We start from the raw sequence: 20,264 nt of genomic DNA, 5'->3' as shown, positions 1-20,264 counted from the left end.
AGTTACGACCTTCTCTTTCTTCCTCCAGGTACCACATTTCATACATTTTCAGACTAGATACTCATGGAACACATCATCATAATCTGAAGGCCACGTTTCATCCCATTTTCATACTGGACCCATCAATATCTTTGAAGCACATAATCAACCAACATCAATCTTTACATTACTTCAAAACTAAATCATTGAAACCCCAATATATAGAATCAATCAAATACTTCTTAGAATGTTGTATCCAAAAAATAGTAACAACAACCAGACACCAATTCTGAACCCACAATACTGCAAAGAAGGTAAAAGGAATTTCAGGGAAGGTCCACAACTTCACCAATAGTAACCTGCGAACATCCGCACTCCCGCTGTGTGAAAACTGCGGATCTCTGCACCTGTGGTCGTGGCTAACCTGTGGGTCTCCGCACCTGCAGCCGTGTCTGATCTGCGGTTCTCCGCACCTACGGCCATCTCTAGCCTGCGGTTCTTCACACCTGCGGCTGTGTCTGGCCTGTGGGTCTCCGCACCTGCGCCTTTTCTGCACCTGCAGTCCTGCGAGCATAGACAATTTTTCAGACTTCAAGCATACCCCAGATTATCAGATCTACAGATTTGATCATGTTCCAAGGAGATCTCGACCCATCAGTAGATCCGTCTTATAATGCTCAGGTTTCTCCTTGATTCAGATCCAGCTATCACTCACCAACTGATCACAAGTATTTCAGATCTTGCTCTTCTCAAGATATTCAACACAATTGTCTCCAGCCAAATGATCTCCTTCCTTTTTTATAGGCTAGGCCTTACTCAAACCATGGATCAAAACCATAGAGATCCAATACTAGGGACCCAAAACCTGGGTTCAATACTTTAGATGCAAAACCATGGACCAAAACCATAGGATCAAAAATGTCGGACTAAATACCATGGATCATCCATAAGAATTCCCACACGTGCGCTTTCTCTGCATGAAAGTGCATGCTACTGAACGTCCGCACTTTTGGTCGGTACGCCTGCGGATATGTACGCACCTTTTGAACGGTGCACCTGTGTATGTATGCAACTTTATCAAAAGGAAACTGCAGTCCTCATTTTCTTCCATTCTAAGAGCCTGAACTGTGATCTGCCATCTTAGTAAGTTGCCATACTGTTAGTGGGTTGCCATACTGTGAGCTGTCATCATAATAAGTTGTCACTATACATTATATCTGAACTCATTGCTTTGAGCTTCCCTACATCCCATGTATTATGTCACATATAATCTCTCGTTTGTAGATTCATCTAGTTATATATAAGTGAGATGTTCTGCTGCAAGTGGGTTGCCATCAAGTACAATACATGCATCATAATGCCAACACTATTTTTGAGAGATCTCCTGGAATTATATTCATTCCAAACATACATGCAACATTCTGAATCTCTATGTCCAAATGTTCCACATGAATAACAATAGCCATGAAAAATATGTTGGTACCTAGATGAAAATCTTCATTTAGGAATTGTCTTCTAAGGCTGTTCTTATGAATCTTGTCCAATGAAGTCTACATGCTTGTTAGATCTCATAATTTCATTGTATTTTGTTGTATAAGGTCCTAATTCTTCTTCTTTGTAATCAAGACCAGTTTTTTCGTTGTAAGATCGTTGATTGTTCATGAGTTCTTCCAATTCCCTTGAGATGTTGGCATAGTTTTGGACAATTTTCCCTTATTCACTTCCTTACACAGTTAGACTACTTTGGCTTCTAATGCTTTCATTTCTCAGTTGATTTCTTCCAATTTCTTTTGAAGTAACTATTCAATACCTTTGTGTTCTTCGACATCAATTTTGATCCCTTGAACTTGTTCTTCAAGAGTATTGGAATGGATCCTCTCAGCCTTGAGCTCTTTTATAAGCTTGATTGCCTCCTTAGAAAATTCTTCTATGGTCAACCCTTCATCTTCATTGCTTCATACCTCTTGTTTATTGTGCTTGGCCATAAACAATACTCTCTCATTGGCTTCTTCTTCACTGTCACTGTCTTCATCGGATGATGAGCTATCTTCTTTAGAGAGAAAGTTCCTTTTGAATCCTTTCTTCTTGCCTTGCTTGTTGAATTTCTTAAGGCCTTTCTTTCCTTTTGAGTTTCAATCACTTCTGTTTGGACATTTTACTGTGAAATGCCCAACCTCACCACAACCAAAACATATCAATGGAAGTTTACCTTTGAATTTTCCCTTACCAATTTTTAGTTTTCTCGTAAAGTAAGCATATTATCCATCTGAAAGACCTTCTTCATCATCTTCCTTTTCTTCACACTTGCAGGTGTAGGTGCAAGTCTTTTCCTTTGAAGGTTGTTTGTCCTTATTAGTTTTCTTAGATCCAACGAACGCAGTTTCTAGATGTGAAGTACCCTCTTCTTCATGAAGTCTCATTTCATATGCTATGAGAACTCCATGTAATTCCTCTTTCGTGAGTTTGTCCATGTTAGAAAAATATTATGTATGACAGAGAAATGCAAGACATATAATATACAGAAAAACACAAACACAAAACAAGAGAGACACAGATATATGTGGTTCACCCAGTTTGGGCTACGTCCAACCCAAACAGCCAGTCCTTCCTTTCTATTATCCAGCAAAATGAAGAGACACAACCTACAGAAGATCCGTTGTAATATCCTTTGTTTTCTCTCACAATCTCACCTCTTTGCTTCTCGCTTGGAGAATACACATCTATTACACAGCCTCAATACAATGCCCTCATACAAAGGGAGGGGTTGCCTTCTAGGGAAAAAAACCCTAAACTAAACACAAGTTTTACCATCAGATCGTCCGCCTAATGAATGGACCAGATTGACTAGAAATTACTATACTTTTACAAGGAAATTTTACATTTTTTTTTAGCTTCGAGGGCACTACCCCTAAAACCCCGCTAGGGGACCGATGGCCCCTAGACCCCCCAGTAGGGGGCGATCGCCCCCCCCCCCCCCGAACCCCCGTAGGAGTGACAACTCCCCCCCGCACCGCCCCACGTGGAGGGGTGTACAAACTTCCTGGGGTATACATCCAGCTGAAACAAAGACCTCTAAATAATCATGCTTCACACGCAACAGTCCATATTTTCACTGTATTCTAAGACTGATACCTTTGGGTTGAATCTTCCTAGTAACATTCTAAGAATCTTTCTTATAATAGTCTTCTCGTCAATAGGCTCTCCCAATATTTCCAGAGTGTTGGTTATTTCATCGATGTGTTGGAAGTATGTAGCAATGTTTTCATCTTCTTTCATTCTGTGTTGCTCAAATTTTTCTCTGTAAATTCGAAGCTTTGCTTCTTTAACATTTGAGTCACCTTCATATATATTCTCAAGCTTGTCCCATACATTTTTGGTCATTTTACAACCCAACACCTTATGATAAGAAGATTCAATGAGTCCATTGATAACAATATTCTTTGCTTTTGCATCATTTACCAAATTCTTCTTACCTTATTCATCTGTGGTTGGTGTAAAGCCATTTTGAACAGTGTCCCATACTTTGTAATCTTGTGCCAAGAGATAGACCTCGATTCTTCCTTTCCATGGTACATAATTATTTTCATTGAATAGAGGTACACCATTCTTGGTATGCTCCACGATCTCCTTCAAGTTGTTAAACTACTATTGAAGGAACCAAGCTCTGATACAAATTGTTGGAAAATACTCAGGGGGTGTGGGGGGGTGAATCAGTGTTCCTTAGCAGTTAGCACTTTTAAATCTTTTCATAGAAATAGTTAATCTTCGATTATTATTAATGTTTATGCAGTAATAACAGTAAATAAAATAACACAAGAGGCACAAGGATTTTAGGTGAAAGCCCCCTCCAGGTCAAAAACCACCAAATGATTTTCTAATAAATTCTTTAATCTTTAGCCCCAACTAAAATGAAAGAAACAACTTCCTAAACTTCTAGAAAAGCATCCTTCTCTAGCTCCCACTGGATGGATGCTCCAACGCCCGAGATTCTTCCATAGTCAACTGAACGGATGCCCCAACACCCAATGACCTAAAACTAACCCTAGCACCACCCTACCACCCTATAGAAGAATAAAATAATAATGGACTCCCATACCAGGGAATATGGTCCACTTTACAATGATATAGAATGATGTAGAAGAATAAGACACACTAGACCATAATCCCAACTATGACACAACCACCTAATGACGATCTTAGACCTCCTGACACTGCCTTTTCAACTCTTGGAAAATAGACACTTGTACAACTTTTACTTTTACAATGATACTTTTACAATGATTATATGCAGTGCTTCCCACTTGAAGAGTTCATGTGGTGAAATTCATGCTATTGTTCTGCAACTTGATTGCTTCTCTTGTCATGCTAGCCTTTCTCACTCTTCAGAACATTATTATGCATTGAGTATTCTCTTGATGAATATGTAATACTTGCCAAAAGTCTTCAAAAAAATACCCATGACATGATAATAGAAAAAATTACTCATCCTGTAGAGCATATGTTAGTGCTAAAAAAAAAAAACAAATTAGAATACAAATAACCTAATGAAATTAAGAGATGAACATACATATAGAGAAGATACTTACCTATAGCTTACCTCTGATGCACCATTTTGTTGCACCTTGCTCTTTGCTGCCCTAGAAAGTCTGGTCCTTTGCACCCTTGACAACACTTGATCTAGTTTTTCTTGCCTTCTAGGAGCACGATATTGAATCTGATTTATCTTTGCGCTTTCATATCCCTAACATGTGATATTTGGTCCTATAGAAGCCCTTCGAGTCTTCTTTCCAATTCCATAGGTCTAACCCGATTTGGACTCTTCAAGGAAAAGTTATTCCCAATCTCTCACAATGACCTAATTGTGTACTAGTTCGGTAGAGCGAAATTGTATGACGTACCATGTGTCATTGTTTCCTCCTTTGGATCTGAAAGTGATACACATAAGACTATAGTTCATTCCCTATCTACCACTTTTGACAAAATTCCAATACTCTTCTCAGAGCGAGAGTTATGTCAATTTTCCCAAGGTCACCTCTTTGAGAGGAAATTCAATAGTCTACAAAAACCCTAACTTCCACAGATCATATCTCCAAAACTATAGTGACCCAAGATAGGAAATTCAGTCACAACGTTCATCAAGATTGTGAATCAATTGTGTTGTAGTTTTAGAATCTAGGACTTCACATAAATGAAGTTATAGTGAAAATTCCACAATCACTACTTTTGGAGGATATATGAGATTTTTTTTTATAGAGTTGAGAAGGGCTTCTAGAGAATGTTGGAGGGATTTTAGGAGCTTAAAAATTTATTAATCATTGACTATTCAATGAAAAAAACCAAATATAATTGCAATGCCACAACTCCATAAGGTTTTAGCCCATTAACTGGGGTTACTAACTTCAAACATGAATATCTATCAAACCGTGAAGAATTACTTGGTGTGCCATATATCAACAGAAACATCTCAACGAGTAGAATCCATCTAGAAGATCCTTGACTCAAAATAGAGTAAATTGTCATGTGAAAATTCCCTTTCAATATTAAGGTATCCCACAGTACTACTTGAGTTGATATCAATAACAACCTCAGATCATTTTTAGATCAACAATCTCCCCCTTTGGCATTGATGGTGACACAAATACTCCAACTGCGATCAGGGCACCTCTTCTTACTGCCTTCTCTCCCCCTTTGACATCAATGGAAAAGGATAACATGCCATAACACACAAGCATCCTATGGACCTATAAACACTTCCACTCCCTCTTTATTTTTTGAATAAGGAAAATCTAATGAGAACTTGGGAGAATCCCAAGCTTCTTGTGAAGATATTCAAATGCTTCACGAGGTAAAGTGTTGGGCATGGAATCCCCCCACGACATGTTTTGGGGCTCAAATCCCAAGTTTTGGTATAATATGGTTGTAAATCTCCGCCAATTTTGGGTGGAGAAGTATGTTAAAGTCAAAGGGTTGTTCGCCCTAATCTTGTAATATAATGTTGGCCTACCCATGATCCGTGGACTATGGGATTGTATAAATAGAGCGAGGCTCTAAGTGGTAAAGAGACATCTAAGGAAGCATGAGATATAAAATTAGAAGCAAAAAGAAAGTGTAAAGTGTGTCTTGGGTCATTGGGTAGGAGAAGGCTTTGCAGCTGAGTGCGTAGAGACCTAGTTGTCCGTAGTTGAGTGCGCAGACCCATGCAACTGAGTCTGTAGGGCAGAGTCGAGTCCGTAACCAAAGGAAGATAATAATAAGGAGAATTTTTATCTTAAATCCATGTATCTATTCTTGGGTTATTGTATTTTGATATGAATTGCAATTATATTGTTTATTTAATGCGCACACTTGTATGAATGAATTATATTTCTAAGTATGCTTTACACATGCAAATAAGCTAAGTTAATCAACTAACCGTGCAATACTAGTATGACATAGGATAATAACAACATTTGGCCCCCAAGTAGGGTTGCGCGAAGGCAACATCTTAGGCCGCGAGGTACGAGTAAGTGTGCATAGCGACGTGCGTGCAGGGTCAAACCGCAGACCACTTCAAATGCAGAGTTTGAAACAAGACAGGACAACTCGCCCAGAAGCGCACAAGGAGGTATGGTGCATAAAATGCAAAGGCCAAGGGCATGAAAAGGACCATTATCTAGTCTTCGCGAACTACCTAGCGGGAGGAGGGCCAATGCCATTGAGACCAGAGGCACAAGCAAGACCAAGCGTAGTGCCTGCATTATGGTGCATGATTTGTCAGATAGGAGGGAAGCATGCTACAGATAACTGTCACCTATTACAAAAGTATATGTAGATGTCCCAGTGTTCTATAATTTATGCAGATCAATAGGCCATGATGAATGCACCTATAAAATTTATGAACTGATGATGGATGAAACTCCTACCTACAGAGTTCAAACTAAAATGTGAGCTCCCGATGAAAATGCAGGAATGGTGTGCACTAGATTTCAAGGGTGTGGATGAGGTTGAGGTGGAATAGGACTAGGAAGGGGCTATGGACAGTTGATTTGTTACAATTGTGGAGGGCTAGGAATTATGACTATGATTTTACAAACCCGACAAGAGAGTCATGTTTATATTATACCCAGTTTAATTATGAGACAGAGGATTGCCCTACATTGATAGCGACGTTGCACAATAAAGGAATACTCCAGCCTCCCCTGACTCAGAACCTACAAATGATGAGGTATGAGCTACGCAAAGAGGACCCGAATGTAAACATCATGCTCTGAAGTAGTATTATGATAGGAGATGACAAGGGCAAGCAACCCAAAGAGAGTGCTTGGGTTCGCAAGGCTCCTACAAAGGAACTAGAGTTTGATTTGGAGTGCGCGAAGGAGACATTCATGGAAGCTAAGAAGAGCTTCATGGAGGCCTCCACTTCAAGTAGTAAGGACAAAATAGAACCGGAGATGGACCCATCAATGCTTACTACCTTTCTGAAGACATTTCACAACAACAAGGTCATGAAGGGACTACAAGAACTCATCAATAGATGTGTTGCATCAGGAGAACCGTACATAGTCCGGAAGCTCGGGAAGCACACAACGTGAACAGGAAGGGAGATGAGATTGACTACACAAATCAAGGAATATGAAATGGATCAAGTGATTTTGGATCTAGGATCAGATGCGAATGTTCTGCCAAAGAAGACATGGGAGCACATGGGCAAGCTTGCATTGCAATGGTCTCCTATACAAATGCAAATGGCCAACTAGCAGAAAATGCTATCGATGGGAATATTGCAGGGAATAACGGTAGATATTGAAGGTGCGAACGCACTTGCAGATTTCAAAGTGGTAGAGATTGTTAATGAAAACAATCCCTATCCTGCACTACTGGTAATGGATTGGGACACTGATATGAATGGAGTGATAAATCTAAAGAAATACAAAATGATTTTTGAGAAAAAGTCACTACGCGTAGTGGTACCTTTAGACCCTGCGGAAGGTTCACACTACATGGAGCAAGTGCATGATGATGAGAGCGATGATGATCTAGACTGTATCTACAAGATAAACACCCGAGAATAGGATTGGGTGAATCCAACTATGGATGGCAGGATTTCGTGGGAGCACGAAAGCTCCTGCACATTGGATTCAAATGAGGAAATATAATGATGGCAGAACCGGTTACACGAGGTAACCACGCTCAATTGCAACATGATGGTAAGATCACTACATTGTGTGACAATATAGGTAAGGGATTTGCCCATGTATGATGGGTTGACAGTGGTGGATGACTTCTTGAACAAATTTAAAAAATAGGTGCCAGAATAATAGTGTTTTGATGCTCTTAAATGGGCACCGCGCGCTACGCCCCCAAGATGGTGGGGTACGCATCAGAGGAGTTTTGAGAACTGGCATGACTGTAGAAGAATGATGCTTATATGGTTTGGAAAGCCTCAGATGCGGAGGAAATCTATATATGATGGATGATACAGCCTGTGCACCCACCTCTCCAGATGGGTACAAACGCAGACTATCCTCGCGATAGGAAACATGAACGAAAAACTAGAGCGGGCACGATGAGGGCATGAACAACGAAGTATGATAAGACCAAGCACACCAAAGATTATACCTGAAGAATCCTTTGATAAGATGTACGAAGTGCTAAACACGGTCTAGCATGTGAGACACACTGACTGGGACCTACGCGTACCAGCAATTCTATGGGCTTACAGGACCATGTGAAAAACCATGCCCGTGCAAGCACATCTGAAGCTGAAGTATGAAGCAGGGGTTGTAATCCTTATGGAGAATGTGAAGCCTAGTTCATGCATAGCAGCACCCGTAGATATGATAGTCTGCAAAGCCTAGAACGAAGGGATCACACAGCCGCAATAAACATAACACATAAGACTTGAGGAAGAAATCTGACAGGGAAACCTTAGCCTTCGTGAACTTGAAAAAGACTGGGATGGCTAAGGGATAAAAGCACTATGATGGATGCGGAGGTCAAGAAGCTGGAAGATGAAATAAAGGAAACAATTCTCATTGAAAAAATGAGGATGGTAAGGCAAGGTGCATACGATCACACTGACAACTGGGATAACTATCATCGTGAACTGGTTAGGTTGCTGCCTTGGCTTGGACCACATATCACCAAATGTAGTGACTAGGGTAGCATGTTGCGAGTAGTAAAGTGCGCGATGCTGATCACAATAAGAGAAGGTGTGGATTCTCCACGAACCAGGACGAAGGACGGGATGGATCCCCACATGGGTGGTGCGACCACCTGACTAGCCGCATGAAGAACAATCTTAGTGCTCCAGGCAGTTGAAAGGAAGTGTGGGACTATAATCTACTATGTCTAGAAGTTGCGCGATATTGGGAATGCGTGCAGCAGCAGAGCATTGCAGGGTCCATGACCACACATGAAGGGCTACGTTGCCATGCGGATTGGCCAGAAAGTGACCGTTGGTGTCACTATTCATGATGGGATGTTAGATTTGAGGCCAAATGGAGTAGGTGATGGGCATTTAAGACGCGATTTATGGGCAAGATTTGGGAAAAACTGCCGCCAAGAAAGCATTAATGACCCAAAATTTGGAGGAACGGTCAATTTCAAATTGATAAGACACTATAAAAAACAAAGGGTTGGCCAGTGAACAACACTTGGTCATTTGAAAATTGAGTGCTTGAGCATAGTGTTGAGTAGTGAGAGCCGAGCGATAGTTGAGCCCCTGAATTCATGAGTGACAGGCTATAGCCTAGATATGATGACAGGCACTAAGGATGGTTTGGGAATTGAAGAGGTAACCGTCATCGAGGCCGCGCAGACACCCATAGTAGAGGGTGTTTTAGAAGGTGCTGAGGTTGTGATAGAAATCCCTAAATCGCCATAAATGCCAAGGCCCAAGAAAGATAAACAAGCAATGGCCCCCGTATGCGTGTCCCCGAGGAACCCACTACGTAGTAAGCTATCAATGGACAATAAAGGAAAAGTTGTCACGGCCGACACAAATGATGAAGAAGAAGATTTATAGGCCCTTATCATCACAACGGAAGAAGACAAAGATATGGAGGATGATATTCAACCTATACACTCTGCAACAAAACTAGCCACGTATGTCCCTCCGCAGAAAGGGAAAACCAAAGTGTCGAAGGACCTGGATGAAACCAATCGTTCACTCCAGACCCCACTCCTCCCATATGGCATGGTGTTTGAGGGCACCTCGTTGACCACAAGAAGTTCCCACACCTAGAGACCGAGAACCTAATGAAGCATAACACTGAGGAGGGGTGATAACGTTAGAGCCACGGAAGTGGCTGCATGGTGTGGAGAAGGCTGGGCTGCTAAATTTATTATGGATACCATATTTCCATGGCACACCAATCAGAATATCAGGCAACTACTCTACCTAGTGCATCTATGGTTGGAGGAGCCTATCCCTGCCATAGCAGACCTCATTCACTGCATTTCTTGGCTCCTCTGCAAAGGAAAGGACCCCGCAATCATCACCGAAGGAAAGGGCAGTGATTTGGCCCTTTCAGAAGCCATGAAGACAAAATACAAGCTGGAGAAGAAGAAAAGGGGCTACGCCATCTCTAGCATCAAGGAGAGACAGGTACGTGTAGAAACCAAATCCTGGCTAGCAAAGTCATGAGGAAGTGTTGCATTAATGAAGTATCGACACTGGTTCAACTGGTTCGAGGAGCAGGATAAACCTTCCAGGAGTAGGGTAAAACATTCCACTACGTGTGGTTGTTGTTATCCATGGTGCTCGTAGTGGGGGAACTATCAAAGATAGTCAATTCCTCAACATTGATAGAGACTTACCAGAGGCCGCAAAGTACGCTTCACTCTGGGCCACAAAGGATGCAAAACGGATTCGGGACACCAAAATTTTCTGGGTGCTCATGAAGATGAGCATCCAGATGTGGATCAATTGGAGGCCGTGCCTGTCACCTATGGTGGACAATAGTTTGCAGAGTTTTGCAGAGTTGAAAGCCGACATGCATAATGTATAGATTAGGGTGCATAAGGATACAACGAAGTAGTGGATGAAGCTCCCATTTATAGCCATTGATGATGCCATCTTCACAGTCTTGGAGACATGGCCTCTAGAATGGCACGCCCCAAACATGGCAGAACTTGAGAAGGTGGCAACATAGAAGTAGAAGGACGATGCCAAGCTGTGCGTCACACAATTAGCCAAAAAAAGGTGGCATGTGTTATCACTCAGGTTTTCCCTTATCTCCTTGAGGGATACGGCCGAGGTAACCACAAACCAATCTTTGGACTACAGGTGCTAGCCCACTAGCAGTTAGAGAGGGCTCTCTCTTTAGGATTTAGCTTTGTTGATGATGATTTTAGGCTAGTTATTGAGTACAAGCGGTTTTGTTTTGATTTTGGTGGGAAGGATGATGCTTTCAAGTAAAGAGGCAGAGATAGCATGCAAGTTTTAAAACCATTGGGCATGGAGTCAAGGAGTTGGACTGCTGGTGCGTTTTCTTCGTCACAAGAGGGAATATGGAGCAAGCTAGCTGCACATGAAACAATCTTTCAAGCTTAAAAGGATGGAATGAGGGCTAAGGAATGAGAGGCAATTAAGAATCTCTCGTTCAGCTTAACAGAGGGAAGGTGAATGAGCTCTATCTAGGAGCAGTGAAGAATCCCTAGATAATTGTCAAACATGAGTGAATTAGGGGAAATATGAGCCACAGGGAATTCATATTCATTACTATTCCAGATGAAAAAATAAAGAAACAGCAGAAATTGAGCATAGAGGGCAATTAAACCAGTTCTAAGCTAATCTTCCTTTCTGCTATTTATATGGTGATACAGGTATGATAAAAACATACATGAAATTGAAACAGAGGTAAGAAAAACTTATTACATCATGTTGTAGCACAAGAATTCCACATTCAATTCTTCAGACCATTAATACACAACACACAGTCATTCCTCCAAGCTTTTCAACAGTCTTTGATTAAGTAAAACATCATGTACACGGAGCGAGTCTCTCTTGGAGCTATACAACCAACCAACCCCTTTAACAGTGAATTAGGGTGGTTTTTATAAGTAAAATATCTATAAAGATCAGATCTCAGACAGATCTGCTGTAATAAGTGTCTTTAACCTAATACATGTCTGAAATAAATACGAGAAAATATCCTCGAGCTGCGCTGGGTGCAGCTGTACCAAAATGAGTTTAATGTGTTGTCTTTATGGCTCTGTGCTGATCACTTAGCCATAATTGTGCTTTGGGTTTTTATCCATGCTCTTGAGTGGTTCTGAGGAGCATTAACTATGATGGGAGAGCCTTGATTGGCCTTTACTGCTTTCTTTGACTTTGTTGGAGGTCATTCAATGCCAACCTACATTGGGAATAAAGGTTTTCATTTAAACATTCGACTGATACTCTTTGTCGCTTCCTTGATATGCTTTGGCACTAAATGTGTGCCTTTCTCACTTCTGATACTCTTTAAATTGTTGCATATACCTTCATGGCTACTGTTCGACCCTCTGTTTGCTTTTAAAACTGTGTTTTCCCCTTTCTGAATGTTGCGCGAAGAAATTTATGTCATTCGGCGCCTTTCGGGCCTGTTGGAGACGAGCTACGAAAGGGATTTCCATTTTGGCCTATTTCCAGTAGCCACGCACATGAAAAACTACCTCAGATTTTGATTCCGGGCTTCCTAGGCTGCGATTTGCGCCTTTCACGTATTTTGACGGTGACATCAGCATGACGTCATGTGGTGGGACCCAGTACGGTGGATGATGTGGCAGGGTGACATCAGCAGTATGGCGGGTGATGTGGTGGTACGGTGGAGGAGGTTACGTGGCGGTGACATGGCAAGGACACGGCGGCAGGAGGCCGACGCGGCATGGTGACGTCAGCATGACGTGGCACTAACGCAGGAGGGGGGAAGGCAGTATCCGGTTTGGGGTGCACCGCTTTTGTGCGCAGGCAGCATAGGAGGAGGGGGCTCTGCCACAGCCGAGAGGGTGACGCGTGGCGGGAGTACGACGGGAAAACCGCCAATCTCCCGGGCGTTAACCCTCGGCACATCGGGGCACAAAAAGGCCCGCCCACCGTAGATCTCGAGCGCGCCAGATCTGACGATCGGTGGCATGAGTAAGGCGGCGGACGGTTAGGGATTGGCCTGCGCATATTTAATTATGCATTTTTATATGGCGCGGGGGGGGTTTTAAACATTAGAAATGTGGGTTTTGGGTTTTTTGCAAGCAGGGGGAAATATATTTATGTGCGTGACCTTAGGATAAGGGTGGGGAATGGGTATTGTAGGGTTGGGACTTAGGGGGAAATGGTTGTTAGGGTGACCAGGTGTCAGACTAACTCCTTGTTTAGGACACGGAAGCTAATGCTAAGCCCCAAATGGACTTAGCATTTCCCAAACTGATAAAACAGGGCTATAGTGCCTGGGGATGGGGATATGTATATAGGGGAGTTTTTTAACATAGTTTTAGTAGGGGAAGGGGAGATAGATAGGGAGTTACATAGTAAAATTAGTAGTTAATATGAAAAGTGATAAGAAAGCGCTATGTATGTGAATCTTAGGCTAATAGGGGGGGAAAATGATTCATAGAGGAAGTATGAACATTCCTTGAGCAAAGAAGATCTTTACCAAGGCAAATGATATGGTAAATGATGAAACTAAGAGGTGCCAAGCAGATCTTGACCCTTTCAGGGAAGTTAGTGAGTGATTTGGGAAATGAGAAGAAGGGGGAGTTAGACATGCCTCCAGAATTCTGTCATCAAAACACTGCTTTGGTACCTCTGCCACTGATGAGATGAGCTTTCTTTGTCAAGGCCAAAACTGAAGATAATCTGGCTTCTGCAACCCCAAGCTACCTACCCAGCTTAATACTCCTAGCATTTTTTGTTACTTCAGGAAGGGTGCACTTAGACTTGCAAACCTCGATTTCTTTTTTCTTTTAATTGCCCTCCTATCTAAATCTACACTTATTTCTTCCAAGGTCCCAGATTAAGCAATTGGGCTCCTTTGTTTCTCTACCTATCTACAAATCTGCCAAGATTAAACTGTTTGGACAGATATTCATTCTCAATATTCTAAAACAGGAAATTGAAACCTAGGGAAGCCAAGATTAAGCTGTTTGGCCTTCCCTTAACATAAAATTGTTCAACAAGGAATAACTCATGAAAATTGGAATACAGCACTGGCATTTAGACTGGCACACTTTCATGGCCTCTTCTTTGGATTCTTTTAGGAAATATGGAGCATTGCAGCATGCAAAGTATGACATATTTGGCATGTAAAAATGTCAATCATGAAATATGAAAACCTGTTGCAACAGGAGGCTAACAGTGGCTCCACTTGGGGATGGCTTTTCCTTGTGAAAAGCAAAGAATAGCAGGTCAACCTTCCTTGCTCTTCTATTGTTGCTGTGGACTGAAGAATTTCCTTGTGTTGGCTGCCTAAAATGTGAAACTCTGAAATAGGGGCAACCATCTCCTTCATTGAGATATTGTGAAATACATAGCACTGCCTGCTTTCTTCTGCGTGCTCGCTATTACATACTATATTGCTTTGGGTATTGCCTTTGAAATAGAACCAGACATGGGTCAAAACTGATGTATTTCCCTTAACTTCTGGTCTAGAATCAGTTGCTGATGTGAAACTAAACAATGCTTCTCTCTTATTGATACTTTTTGATTGGATACTGCAAACTGCAACCATTTTCCTTTTATCATGAATTTCTGTGATATGACAGTGCTACTCCTGCTATTTTGCTGAGACTAATGCAGAGATAGAGCCTTGAGAATGGAGTACATGCAATGGCTGTGTCTTAGCAAACTTCGTTGCTGCTCCTCTAACACTCAGACTGCTAAAAAATAAAACAAAGTGCTAATATATACAAATATTAATGTACAAAGAGATATGTACAGAGCTGCATTGTACCCCTTAATAGGGATCATGGTAATGTTTTAGCATTCGACCGTTAACAGGGCCTTCTTCAATAGTGCTGCCCTCTATAGACTTGAGGAAATATGTGTTATTTCCCTGAACAACAGAAATAACAAATGGCCCTTTCCATAAAAAATCAAATTTTGCATGTTTTCCCTTGTCTTCTCTTCGTGAGTCCCACCTTAGAACTTTGTCGCCAATGTAGAAATCCTCAGCCTTAGCTCTTTTATCAAACATCTTTTTGAGTTTCTCTTGCAATATTTGAGCTCTGTTATAAACTTGCTCTCTGGTTTGCTGAAGATGAATGGTCTGATTGATTCTTCTTTGAATATCATTTGGTTCTTCTTGGATCTCTTGCAACATTTTCATGATAGGAGTGCCTAAGGAGGATGGAAACGTGGCCTCCATGCCATACACCATCTCATAATGGCTCATCCCAATGGATTTTTTTGTTGAAATTCTATCTGCCCATAGGGCATTTGTGAGCTTTTTATGCCAGTTCTTCTTGTTTTCTTCTAAGACCTTCTTGATAATATTAATCAGGCTCTTGTTAGATGACTCGGCCAGGCCATTACCTTGGGGATAATAGGCTGTGGAGTGGCCCAAGGTAATGTGAAACTTATGGCAAAAACTTATCATCTTTTTGGATTTAAAAGCAGCAGCGTTGTCAGTGATGATCTTCTCAGGGCAGCCAAATCTAGAAAGGACATTGCACTCAAGGAACTGGATAATGATGGAGTCATTGGCCTATCTGCATGGGATGGCTTCAATCCATTTAGTGAAATAGTCGGTGGCTGTTAAAATCCACTTGTGCTGGCCTGAGGAAGAGAGGTGGATCTCTCCAATGAAATCAAGACCCCATTGCTAAAAAGGTTTCTCGGTTGAGATGGGCTTAAGGGGCAAGGGTAACAGCTTTCTTTTGCCCTCAAAGATTTTGCATTTATGACATGAGATAGCAAACTTCTTTATATCTGCAAATAGAGAGGGCCAATAGAAAGCAACCCTTAAAATTTTATCAGCAGTGGACTTCCAATATAGATGTCCTCCACAGTCCCCTGCATGGAATTCTTTCATGACATTGTTAGTTTCGTTTGTGGTTAAACAATTAAGCAATATACCTTCATGATTTTTCCAAAATAATGCACGATCTATGACACAAAACTTTGAAGCCTTCATTTTTAAAAATCTTTTCTTGGTTCTAGACAATCCTGGGGGAGCAAACAGGTTTAGCAATACAAAGCATATATCAGCATACCATGGGGATTGCAAAAAGGTTTCACTGATCTGTGGAGTCACCAGCTCCTGTTCATTGTCTAGTTGGTTGATGTCTAGGGCTTGAAAGTTTGTTTCGGACATCAGTTTGGCTAAACCTTGTCCCTTTATGAGCTTGGTTGGTTTAATTTCTATGTCATACTCAAGGATGTTAGCAATCCATTTGCCTATTTTGCCTTCTATCCCTTCTTGGGTTAATATGTCTTTTACAACAGCATTTGGGACATAGGCAATCACATGTGAATACAAAATGTAAACTCGGAAATCTTTGATTGCTTTAACAAGGGCATAGACCTGCTTCTCCATGATTTGGTATTTCAAAGGTGCATCTCTTAAGGCTCGGCTGAAAAATGCAATTGGCTTTTCAGCTCCCTGATCATCCTTTTGCAAAAGGACAACAGTTATCGTGTGCTTAGATGCAAATGAAAATATGATGAAATCTTTGTCAAATTGCGGACTGGTGAGGACAGGGGCTTGGGTTAAGGCAGTTTTAATACTCTCAAAGGCTTGCTTGGTCTCAAGAGACCATTTTACCTTAGCATCCTTTTTTAACATGTTGCTTAACAGTCTTATTAGCTCGGCTAGGTTTGGAATAAATCTTCTTAAGAAGTTGATTTTTCCAAGGAATGCTTGCAATTCTTTTATGCTTCTTGGATATGGGATTTGGAGGATGGCTTGGATCCTTTCCGGATCTATTCTAATACCGTCTTTTGAGATTATATGGCCTAGGAGTTTGCCTTCTTCAAAGCCAAAGAGGGATTTCTTGGGGTTCAGAGAAATGCCATATTTCGTACATGTGATGAATATTTGCCTCAAATGTTTTAGGTGCTCTTGATCGGATTTGGAGAAAGGGGTTAAGTCATCAAGGTAGACAACTAGGAAATCATGTATTTCCTTGGCAAATGCAATATCCATTGACCTTTGAAAGGTAGCACTAGCGTTTTTAAGTCCGAAAGGCATCTTCGCATACTTAAATGTTCCCCATGGTGTGGTAAAGGCTGTCTTGTCTTGGTCATCCAGGTGAACCAGTATTTGATTAAAACCTGAAAAGCCATCTAGTAAAGAGATTCTAGATGACCCCACTACTCTTTGTAGGATGTGGTCCATTTTTGGCAAGGGGTAGTGGTATTTTAAGGAGACTTGGTTTAAATTTCTTAGGTCTACACATAGCCTAATGTCACCTATCTTTTTTCTTGTGGGAACAAGATTGGATACCCATTCAGAGAATCTGATGGGTGTTATAATACCTGCTTCAAACATCCTTTTCACTTCCTTTTCAATTAAGGGAATGAGTACGGGATTGATTCTTCTAAGTTTCTGTTTGAAGGGATTTTGGTTTGGTTTTAAGGGAATGGTGTGTTGGATCACTGAGGTGTCATAGAACTTCAAGTCCTCATAACTCCAAGAAAATACATCTTGAAATTCTTTGAACAGATCAATATATTTGGGTTTTTGATTGGGTGGTAAAGTTTGAGATATTTTGATCATTTTGGGCTTGTTTGCTGTCCCAATGTTGTGTTCTTATACAGCAGTGTTTAGGGGCTATATTTTTGGCTTTTTGGGAACATCATTTGCATCAAACATATCTCCTAATGGAGTGAGGCCAGCAGGGAGAAAGTTATCTTTCAGATCAACGATCTCGGCCTCTGTTTCTACTATATCCTCCAAATGCATCTTTCAGCTCTTCTATGTTTGCATTGTCAAAAATAGTTGGGTTTAGGATTTGCTTGGCTGCTACAGCGGTTACAGCCTGATGATTTTCATTTGTTTGGTGTTGTTCATCCGTCATAGTATCCATGTCAATGTTAGTATTTGAAAACTCATGCTCAAGAGTGAGGAAGTTGTTAATCTGGGCATCACTTTCAAACACTTGCCAATATTTAACATTATTTGGGATAGCAGGCCTATGTTTTATCTCAGCAGTAAAATGGTGATTTGGCTCAAAGGGAAGCTTGCATGTACTAGCAAAAGTGGCTAGGTTGTGTGCATGAATGTTATGATCTCTTGAAATCTTGGCAAGCTTGGATTCAGTGAACACATTGAGTATATTAATAGCAGCAGTCCTATAGGCCCTCATTCTATTGTCATTGGTAACAAAGTTGCCTTTCATTTGTTGTATGATTAAATCAGAGTCACCTAGAATAGACACTTTTGCAGCTCCTAGAGCTTTGAGCAGTTTAAGGCCTAAAAGGAGAGCCTCATACTCTGCCATGTTATTGGTGCATTTGAAATTTAGTCTGTAGGCATGACCTTCTACATGCGTGTTATGTGTATTGTGAATCCAAACACCTGCCCCTGCTCCTAACTTGTTAACAGAGCCATCAAACTCTAAGTACCATGTGATTTCTTGCTTGTGGTTAGTATCAAGAGTTTCAGTCACTTTAGGATTGGGCAGATTTGAAATTTCTGTTTGGGGAGGTTTTTCTTGTATGATGGTTGCCTTGATTGTTTTGACAGTTTCATCAGTATGGGCAACCAATTCTTCATTGATGTGTGCGTTTAGTTCTAAAGCCAAGGGCTTGTCATCAGTGAGAGTATTTGTTTCCTCATTAAATAGAATAAAAGAATCCATATCAGAATGGATTGAGTGTATAGGAAAATTTTGGGGCTTATCCTCACTAGTTACCACATACTTCATTAGTGTTTTGCTATATAGCCTCTTTGGTTGCCCAAAGACAGATATAGCGGCATAAGAGAGGTCTAATTGGAGGGATCCTTGGATTTTTGCTCCCCAAGATCTTGATAATAGCATGCCATACTTTGGTGGAATGTCAGCAACCACCACATCCATGAGGATAGTCTTGTTGGGATATTGGACTAAGGAGACACACAAGTCTTTGATAAGGCCTAAACACTTGACTTGACTTGAGTCAAAGGAGAATAGATCTTTGTAAGGTCTCGTGACATCAAGGTTGAGTTTTTTCATTACAGCTTTGGGCATAAGGCTGTGTGAGGCACTTGAGTCAAACATAGCATTATGCAAGACTTTGTCATGTATGTGTAAACTGACATAAAAAGGTAGAACAGATCCATAAGTTGATTTTCCATTAACTTCAGGACCGAACAGCAGTTCAGGCTGATCATCAAGAAAATTCACCTCATCCTTAACCTCTAGCATTTGAAGTGATCTTTGAATTTGTTGCCTATACACTTCATGTTTGGCAAGTTCAGATAAGGGGATGGAAATCTTGAGTTTACCTATTTCTGCCTCTAAGTCAAGCGATTTTTCGGATTTGGTTTTAGTATTTTGGGAGGTAGGCTTCCCTTTTTCTATTGGAGTATCAGCAGTTTGGTCTTGTTTATCAGCGTTATGGGAAGTAATTGCTTGCGGTTTTTCAGTTTTAGGAGGGCTTTTTGGAACGCTGTTCAAATTCTCTTTGGAGAAAGAAGGTGGCAGAGGCTAATCATTAGAAGATTGCATTTCTGTTATGTCCTCTATGGTGACATCCTTTTGATTAGGGACTGTTTTACCAGTAGTTTCTATGAAGGCAACATTTTCTTTAATCTTCTTTAGCTGCTTGGTATCATTTTCCTTAACCTTTTCAGGCGCATCTATGGTTCTTTTCCTCAGCTTATATTGTTTGTGGACTTCATACACAGCAGTATCATAGCCTTGTTTAAAATCAAAAGACTCACCAGACTTAGTCTGAAATTGATTAAGGTCATGTTCATCTTGGTCTTGTTGAGTTAGGAAAATTTGTTGCTCAGCCTTCAAATCCACCAAGTTCATGTGAGTATCTTCTGTCTCTTCACTAGATGTAGATGCTTTAGCGTAATTTTCATGAAAAGGAGGCCTTACATCATGGTCTGGGCTAGACCTACCAGCATTTGTGTTCTGAGTTTACCGGAAATTTGGGTTCCTTATGGTATTGGGTTGTTTTCCTTCCCATGATGATTTCCTCTCAACACTCTCTACTCCGTCTCCCAGCCTGTGCATGCCAGTGATAATAGCATCCAGCTTTTGGTCTAAGGCTGAGGGTTCCTCTTTAAAGGTGGTTCTTCTCTCAGTTCTAGCTTTGTTTCTTTTGGCAATTAGATTTGCCTCTACGCTAACAACAACATTTTGCATGTTTGCAAGGGTCTGGGGGGCTCTTTCCC

This window comes from Pinus tabuliformis, chromosome 8, assembly GCF_031772625.1.
Source record: "Pinus tabuliformis cultivar Carrire ecotype Pingquan chromosome 8, CPIR1, whole genome shotgun sequence".
Lineage (NCBI taxonomy): Eukaryota > Viridiplantae > Streptophyta > Pinopsida > Pinales > Pinaceae > Pinus > Pinus tabuliformis.
This window is presented reverse-complemented; position numbering follows the sequence as displayed.